The sequence below is a fragment of the Puma concolor genome, chromosome B4 (assembly GCF_028749965.1).
Source record: "Puma concolor isolate L17-30 chromosome B4, mPumCon1.1.hap2, whole genome shotgun sequence".
In the NCBI taxonomy this organism is placed as follows: domain Eukaryota; kingdom Metazoa; phylum Chordata; class Mammalia; order Carnivora; family Felidae; genus Puma; species Puma concolor.
Genome location: NC_141673.1, coordinates 107,373,632 through 107,383,477, shown reverse-complemented (window position 1 = coordinate 107,383,477; position 9,846 = coordinate 107,373,632). Strand labels below are relative to the sequence as shown.

Here is a 9,846-nt window from a genome sequence, read left to right as displayed (position 1 = left end):
TATGCCTGTATTTATATTGAATAGTCTAGGCAAACTAGTCTTATCTAGATATATCAAGAACATGTTAGCAATTTCCTAAGCAGGTTTGGAAAGTATTTGGAGTAGTTTATGGCATCTTCAACTGATGTATGTGTTATCTTCATGGTACATGGATTGTTTTAATGGAATCAGTTTCCAGATCCCCAACTTTCACATATATCCAATCTTAACACTATTTGGAGGACAAACTGGGGCAGAGGCTGGAGGCTGCCAGCCACTTTCTCTTTCTCTTCTGAGCTTTCACAGGCATCCTTCATTCACATGACAGAAGAAAGTCATGCCTTTATACACACACACACACATCCTTCCGTGATCCATTTCCCTGTGATGCGAGTACCACCAGGGCACCAAAAAAGGAGATATTTGAAATACTGATGTCCAGAAAGCCTCCTTTAATCAGACACCATACCCTCTCCAGTCGTCCATCTTTGTAAGAGATACATTTGGGATAATTTTTAACTTTTATATTAATCATTACTTCATTGGGGATTAATAGCCAAAATATATAAAGAGCTTATATAACTAAAACACCAAAAAACCAAATAATCCAATTAAAAATACACATTTTTCCAAAAAAATATATAGATATTCAACAAACACATGAAAAGATGCTCAGCATCACTTTTTATCAGAGAAATGCAAATTAAAACCACAATAAGATATCATTTTACATACATCAGAATGGCTAAAATCAAAAACACAGCAAATAATTGTTGGTGAGGATGTGGAGAAAAGGAATACTCATGCACTGTTGGTGGGAATGCAAATTGGTGCAGCCATTGTGGAGGCTTTTGAAGGTTCTTCGAAAAATTAAAAATAGAATGATCCAGTAATTCCGCTACTGGGTATTTACCCAAAGAATACAAAAACACTAATTCAAAAAGATTTTATGCCCCTGTATGCCTTATTGCAGTGGAATTTATGGTAGCCAAGATATGGAAGCAATTCCAGTGCCCAACCAGAGATGAATGGATAAAGAAGATGTGGTATATTTATACAATGGAGTATTACTCAGCCATAAAGAAGAATGAAATCTTGCCATTTGCAACAATGTGGATAGAGCTAGAGGGTAAAATGCTAAGTGAATGAGTCAGTCAGAGAAAGATAAATACATATTGTTTCATCATATATGGGATTTAAGAAAGAGAGCAAATGAACAAACAAAGGAAAAAAAGAGACAAAAAAAAAAAAACAGTCTCTTAAATACAGAGAACCAACTTGTGGTTGCCAGAGGGGAGGTGAGTGGGGAGACACATGGAATAGATAAAGGAAATTAAGAGTACACTTTTTTTGATGAGCATTGAGAAATGTATAGAATTGTTGAACCACTATATTGTGCACCTGAAACTAATGTAACACTGTATGTTAATCATACTTGAATTTTTAAAAAAGCTCATAATGTATGCATGTTGTCTTGCTCGATTGTATATTAATAATATTTGTGATGATAATTCAACCCAGAAGAAACTTGTAGCACCAAGCCTTATAGTGACAGGAAATTTTTTTAATTTACATTTAAATTTATATACCTCTTTTTGTTGCAGAATAGTATCATTGTGTAATCAATGAGAGACTTTTCAGCATAAAAATATATTGCATCAGGGTAAACTTTTATGGAGGAAATGAAATGGAAATATGTTTCTAAGGTGAAAAAGAAATGATGCAAAATCTTATTTAAAAAACAGCTTTTATATAATATTTTTGAGTGGATAAATAGAGGTTTCAAATAGCGATGGTGTTTATATTTCATTGGAAACTTTTTAAAGAGGGGTGCAACAGTTTTATTTTATTTTAAACTGTCAAGATCTACAAAGCACCAGAAATTGCATCATTTACAACCATTTAAACTTATTTTGAAAATTTTTGGATGTTAACTTGAAAATGTATAGTGAAGCACATACTTTTTGAAACTCTTTTTGGGAAATATGCAAGCAAAGCAGTGTAGGGACTCCTGGCTCAACAAGGACTGATGCCCAGGGAGGCCCACCTAGGGCAGCCTATGGATAGGCTAACTCTGCCTCCACACTGGTGTGCACTGCTCTTCAGAAGGAGAGGTGGGCTCCCAACGCCAGGTGCCTGGTCTATAAACACGTGTTTGTGAAACAAATTAACATGTCTGATTTCTCCTTCCCACCCTTTGTTTATCCCCAACATGGTCTTGAGCAATTTGCCTCCCTTCTCAAGGTTTTTAGTCTTGAGATTCTTAGAGAAAGAGATGCTAAGTGTCATGTGGTCATGTCTCTGGTTATCCCAGAGAGTATAGAAAACATCCTTTGGAAAATGACAATCCAAACACTCCTGAGGATTCTTTTTGACCCCAGATTATTTGTATTTTATTCCATGACAGAATCATTCAATTTTCAAGTATGTTTTTAATCCATAGAGACCCAACAGAGAAGACTATTGGACTTCACTGCTTGGGTCTACCCTTTCAACAACTTGAGATTGGGTTTTCTCAGCCTCAGGAGAAATTCTCCTGGTTCTGGCCTTCAGTCAGGATTTATTGAACAGATCTGAATCTGTCATATTTTCATGTACAGTCTGGGAGCCAAAAATGTTAGGTATTAGAATGAAATCTGAGTTCAAAGCTTGTATCTATTCCTACCTGGCTGTGTAACTTTAGCCAAGTCTCTTATGTTCTTTGAGTATCAGTTCCCTCAACCATAAACTGCGAAACCCCCAAGGAGAGGGTTCTGAGTATAAAACAACATTAATATGAAAACATGTGGTGAGTAAAAGTAGAAAAATAGCAGGAAGTAGAAAATTACCAGAAAGATGGAATTTTAAATCATATTTGACAATCTGTGGTAGCACCCAGTAATCATTTCTGGTCCAACCTGAGTATCATTAAGCACAATTCCAGTCCTTTCTTTTTGTTTTTTAATTCCTTTTTTTGGAAAAAGGGGAAAGAGTTGGCCACCACTGCTTATGTAAGAGTCCACACTACCTATTTGAAGAGAAAATATTTGAAACCAATTCTTCAGAAGCAGAAGTCAAGAATATTCAATGTCTCCACACTACCCAGCCTACACCTGGAGTTTGATAACCAAATTCTGCCAAATTTCCCATGAAAGGCAAACTAAATTTCAACAATTTTATCCCAGTAACCATTTTCTGCTTGAAAATTTCCCTTAAAACTCCAAAAGCAAATCCTGTAAAGGGAGTACTTAGATTAACCAAATTATTTGCTGCCAAGTCATGCATTTAGCTAAGGTCCCATTAAGATGAATTGTACTGCAGAGGGCAGAGCAGGCTCCATTTCCTGGGACAGATCAATGTTATAGAAGTTTGGTAAGCATGGGGCTTAAAACATTTCCCATTACACAAAGACCCCATTTAAGCCATATTCAATAGTTTTTTAAATGCCCAAATTATAAATGTAAAAAAAACAACAACACACAGATGGAGTTTAACTGTCTAACCTCAAAAATCTGCTGGTTAACTCTCTCTTTGCTGAAGCTATGGAGTGAGACTTCACTGGATAGAAAAGCTGCATGTGGGTGGCAAAACGTTGAATAAAGAGGAATGGGTGAACGTTGAATGAAGAGAAATATGGTGCTATCGTGCCTTCAACAAAGTGACCAAGTAGACAAATTGGTCTGCGCCATCCTCCATCTCTGGGCATAAATTCTGCCATGCCTCCTCTCCCCAATTTGCAGAAGCACTCTCTAAACACACATAGGCATGCAATACCTACATGATGTTCCATGGGAACCCAAGGTCTATTCTCCTCTGCCTAGACACAGTGATGCTCCCTCCTGCTTACAGAGCCCCATAGTCCAAAATCACCTCCCATTCCTTCTCTCCACATCCAAGTTGCCAACCCCTATCCTTGACATCTGTGTGGCACTTGTCTGGCATCTGTCTGGCATCCTTTGTATCCTATAAGACTCAGGTCAAGAATCATGTCCTGAAGCCTCACCTGTTCAGGTGGGTGAGAATTCTCTTCCTCTCTCCCCCACAGAGCCTTGCAATTATCTGTATCAGAGCACTAGTTATATTGCTAATTGCCATTTGTTTATTCGAGTTATTTGTTTACCTCCTGTCCCTTTGACTAGACTTTGAGCATCTCAAGGGCAAGAACCATGTTGTATTTGCCTATAAATTTCTGTTCCCTAGAATAGTGTTTGGTTCATAGTAAGTGGTTAAGAAACATTTGATGAATGAATGAATGATTGTTCTATCAATCTCTGGAGGTGGTAGGGAGTTTATCCAAAGGAATATTTGCTAATGGTGCAATTTTAGGCATATTACAGACTGACAGAGGAGATATTTTGAGACCAGGAGACCTGCCCTACTTCTCTCAATCACTTCACAGAAGTATCTACATGAAAGGGTGGCCTTGAGCTGGTAGTTAATGTTCCTGACGAAGCTCCCTGGTAGGTTACCCACAATGATTAGTTTTTAAACTAAATTTAGAACTAATTTAGTTTTAAACTAAATTAAATTGCTTCACTTGTCTGCTCATCATTGTTTAGTGGGCTATCTAGCTAAAAAGACCCTCTTCTAGGGATCTGGGACCCTATATGCATGTTTTGACTCTTATTTTTCTAGTAAGAGGCCCCTGTTTGTAGCAAGGGGCTGACTGTTGGCCCCAAAGACCATCGCTCATAGCAACTGTATTTTGCAATTTCCTACCTATAAAAGCTGTGTTTACTTACAAAGCATTTGCAATCCTTGCATTTGCCGGTGTCCCATCTGTAACACCTGTATTTATCCATCTCCTTTTCCTAGCATCTGTCTTTTACTATCACTTATTGACAAAATTCATGTTTAGGGATTTCACCTCTGATAACATTTGGGCCCAGGATAGTCAGGGAGTTGCTGTGATGTTGGATTGCATCTCTAGGAAGTGACTTAAATGAGAGAAAAATCAGATCAAGCAATAAAAAGGGGAAATATCACGCAAGTCAGATCTGTTCCTACAGTAACTGGAAAGAAAATGGACACAAAAACATCTGAGCATTTATCACATGTCAAAGCTGCCTGGCAAACCACTAGCACCTATTAAGCATGGGTCCACGTATCTCCAGAAATATTATCTCAACAATTCCACCACCCCCTTTTTTTTTTTGGTAAGCTCTAGGCCCAACGTGGGGCTTGATCTCGTGACCTTGAGATCAAGAATCAAATGCTCTACTGACTGAGCCAGCCAAGTGCCCCAAGAATTCTCTTAGATTCTGAGTCACCTGGGTGGCTCAGTCAGTTAAGCAATTTGACTCTTGGTTTCAGTTCAACTCATGATCTCACGGTTTTGTGAGTTCAAGCTCCATGTTGGGCTCTGCACTGGCAGCACGGAGCCTGCTTGGGATTCTCTGTCTCCCTCTCTCTCCCCCACTCACGCTGTCTCTGTCTCAAAATAAATAAACTTTTTAAAAATTTTTAAAAATAAAATTCTCTTATGTTTCTTTGGCTTATCAAAACTCTTCTAACATCCATCACTTATTTTAATACTTTATTTATTTTTGACAGAGAGAGCTGGGGGGCAGAAAGAGAGAAAGGATCAGAAGATCCAAAGCAAGCTCCACAGCAGTGAGACTGATGCGGGGCTCAAACTCATGAACCATGAGATCATGACCTAAGCCAAAGTTGGTCGCTCAACCAACCAAGCCGCCCAGGTGACCCATCACGTATTTTTAAACCTGGACTTAGTACCTTAAGGGGCCAAGTACATGAAAATAATACAGATAAGAAAAACGTATCTGAGATGCAGCACTAAGAATTTAGTGTCTGTGAGCAATGAGGACTTACCAGTCTGAGAAGCTTTAGGGGTCATCCTTTCAGTTGAGTCAGTCTGTTATGTAGTTAAGTGGTTGCCTACAAAGTGTCAAATGAGTGTTAAGAAAGTCACCCTATCCCCCAGATGTCTACAGTCTTTATCAGAGTACCACAATGACTCAGTTTCTACAAATAGAAATGCACTCTTTAGGTTAGTGATTTATTAAGTATCCTATTTTATAATATCCCAACAAAAGAACTCTTCAAGTTTTGAAGTCACTTAGAATTTAACATGAATTATCTTCTCATATCTCTTTTGTCCCAGTATGTAAGGGACCTGGGCCATACTGAGTATACAGTCTGTGTTATTATTTGTCTATCTGGGCTTTTTTTAGGGGGGGGGCAGTCTGGGGAGAAGGGGATGAGAGTAGAAAGGAATGGAGGGAGAAGAAAACTTGAATGAGAAAAAAGACTATCAAAAAGTAGATTAGTGAATTCGAAGAACTCCTTCACAATTTTGCCTGGGATCGTATGCTAAGACTCTACCTGGAAGGACTCTCATTTTCCAGTGCTCCTCAAATTTTTAAAAAAATTTTTTAATGTTTATTTCTTTTTGAGAGAGAGAGAGAGAGAGAGCGCACACAGGCACAACCAGGGAGGGATAGAGAGAGAGGGAGACACAGAATCTGAAGCAGGCTCCAGGCTCTGAGCTGTCAGCACAGAGCCTGATGCTCAAACCCACAGACCGGGAAATCATGACCTGAGCTGATGTTAGACTCTTAACCAACAGAGCCACCCAGCTGCCCCTGAAATTTTAATATGTATATGAGTCAGCTGGGGATCTTGTTAAAATACAGACTGATTCCACAGACGGGGTGGAGCCTGAGATTTTGCATTTCTCTTACAAGCTCCCGGAGGAGGAGGATGCTGCCAGTCCCCAAGCTTTGAAAAGCTATATAGAAGGCTCAGGTATTTTCAAAATTTTGTGCTATTCATCAGGTGGGGGATGGTTAGAATCCTGAGCTAATTTAAATTCTTCCCTGACTTGTACAATGGTAAGAATGGGCTCTGCAACACACCCCCGCTTTATCTGCCCACACCCCTTCCTAAAAGACTCGAATCCAGGTAGGATGGTCCTGCGCTTTCTCTCCCCTTCAGAGGCACAACGTGCTTTTTATTTTTATTTTGTTTTGTTTTGCTACAGTTTTAGGTTTACCATAAAGTTGAGAAGGAGAAGCATCCCCTCTCTGATGAACCAACATCCCTCACCAGAATGTTATGTTTTTTTGTTTGTTTTTTTTTTACCAAGGATGAACCTATATTGACAGCGTAATTACCCCAAATCCATAGTTTACCCACAAGATCATTCTCAGTATTATACATTCAGTGGGTTTGGACAAATGTATAATGACTATATCCATCATTATAATATCATATAGGGTATTTCCACTGCCTTAAAAATCCTCTTTGCTCGCCTATTCATCTCTTCCCCATCCCAGCCACTGATCTTTTTACTGTCTCTATAGTTTTGCCTTTTCCAGATGTTATAGAGTTGGAATCATACAGTATATAGCTATCTAAGTACCCTACAGTTTTTAACAAATAATTTCAAGACCGAGTTGGGTCCTTAATACACTTTAACTCCCAGCTAACTCTGAGATAATAAAACAAGAATGGCTGTCAGCAGACAGTGAGTCTAGGGCTGTGTTTGATGATACCAGTAATAAAAGCAAGAGAAATTCAACAATCTCACATTTATATTTGTAGAAGATTAAAATTCCTGGCATGCCTACCCAACAACAAATTCTTTATTTCTGTAGCTTTTTAAAGAACTTGAGGAGGTAAGAGTATACAAGTGAGTGGTAGGTTAATCTGTCTCATGATGTGATCCTGTCATTGGCTGAAGCTGCCTTCACTGCTAGGGACCAATGGTTCTCAACTCATGATGGTTCAACTTAAGATTTTCTGACTTTACGAAGCTGCAAAAGCAATATGCATTCAGTGTACTTTGAATTTTGGATTCTGAATTTTGAATTTTGGATCTTTTCCTGGGCTAGCAATATGCGATACAATCCTCTCTCACACAATGCTGGACAGGAGCAGTGAGCCTCAGCTCCCAGTCAGCCCCGTGATCACATGGCCAACAATTGATACATTTATAACCATTCTTTACCCTTACAGCCATGCTGTTTTTCACTTTCAGTAGTCTTCAATACACTACATGAGATATTCAACACTTTATTATAAAATAGGCTTTATGTTAGATAATTTTGCCCAACTGGAAGCTAGTGTAAGTATCAAGGTGGGCTAGGCTGTTATGTTCGGGAGGTTAGGTGTATTAAGTGCACTTTTGACTTCTGATATTTTCAACTTAAAATTGATTTATCAGGACATAACCCCATTATAAGTCGAGAAAGATCTGTACCGATGAGGCCGGATGCTCAGTGAGCTTAGCTGGTAGAACTTTGCCTGGGATAAACTGTGCCCAACAGCTATCCCCTAAAGTGAGCTAATACCAGCCTTCAGCAAGCTGTCCTCTGAACACGCATACCAAAGGTAGCAAACAAGAATGCTTTAGAAAAAAAATGGGAAATAAGTGAACTTTGTATTCAGCATCCTCTTGCTCTTTGTGTGGAGCCTTTGTCTTCGTTCCTGGCAAACCTCCATCCTCAGGCAGCCTGAATCCTCCCATGCCAACCACTGCCTCTCTAAACCAAAAATGAGTCTGTGACAGCTCCTTTCTCAGTTCACTGAAGAGTTACACAGTATTGGCTTAACGTATTATCCTTCCTAAAGCACTGACTTTTTAAAGATAGAGAAGGTTGGGGAGGGTGAAAAGCTAGCCTTCTATACAACCAGGTATTTACTTTCTCAGTTGTCAGGGACTAGAGGCTGGCATAGCACCCACAAAATGTGGTCATGGATGGCCCTGCAGAGACTCTGAAAGGTCCAGCTTTGAGTGGCAGCAGCCCCTCCATTGTCCATCCCTTCCTAAAGTCCCATCCTATGTCACTAATGGAAAGATGGCTTTCTGGACTAGGTCTATATGGCCTCATTTCAAATTTCAGCCACAAGCTTTTCATGCAGCAAAGCATTCTTTTTTCTACAGAGTATTGAATCACACAGGATACCTGTGCAGCACTTTTAGTTTGAGATGGCACAGCTTTTAGAGCTAGACAACTCTTGGGAACCAGCCCTAACTCAACCCTCATGTTTATAAATTAAAAAATAAATAAATAACCCCCAAAGAAGGGGGTTAAAATAGAATGGATGATTCCCAAGCCTGCAAAATTAGGACCAGAATCCTTCCTCCCATAAAGCAGAAGATCCACAGCATCTACCCTCAAGGAACAAGACTTAAATCACAACCAAAGAGATTTAGATGTAGCATAAAGAAGAACTCGCTGGTAATGAAGATGATTAAATACTAGAACAGACAGCCATGGGGAATTGCGAAATCGTCCTCCCTAGAGATCTTTTAAAATAGGACAGTTAACCATCTGTCTGAGATGGTTTAAGTACAGTCCTGCCTTGGAGGTAGGAAAATAATAAGATGATCCCCTTACCTGTCACATTTTGGTGTTCCACAAGCACACCTAGATATAGATGTACTCATCATAGGGATCCCAGGTTGAATCTGGGCTGTGCCCCCCACTGGGAATCAGATGTGTCCAAGTTGTTGAAAGGATGTAAGACCCACAGTGTTCTGTCTGCATGAGGTGGGAAGGTGTCTGTATGGAAGAGTTGTGTGCTGGGGTTTTGGGGGGAAAAGACGGAGTTGGAAGAAACAGAGCTGTCATTTCCAAGTTCTTCCCCTCCCCCTCTCCTGCCCCCTATAACACCCTGCCCACTCCCTGCCATGTGAGTGTAATGAACTGCAGCTGATGCTAGCAGAACCAGGGGACTCCAAGAAACACCGGGACACAAGCAGCCCTGCTTTGTTTCCCAGTGACAAAGCATAATACCTAGTGGAAGAAAGAATGGTGCCCCCATCTCTGTGGAGAAATTCAGAATGGCTCTGGCCTAGTGAAATCTTCAGGGCCAACTGCCCCTTTGCAAGACTTCAACGTGCAAGTTTTAGAGCAGCAG

At 39.9% G+C, this 9,846-nt stretch overlaps 1 protein-coding gene across 25 annotated transcripts in view; it reads right to left on the bottom strand.

Moving 5' to 3' along the window:
- Positions 1 to 9,846, bottom strand: part of CACNA1C (calcium voltage-gated channel subunit alpha1 C) — a 767,747-nt gene that overhangs the window by 679,666 nt on the left and 78,235 nt on the right. The gene's annotated exons all lie outside the window — the stretch shown is intronic.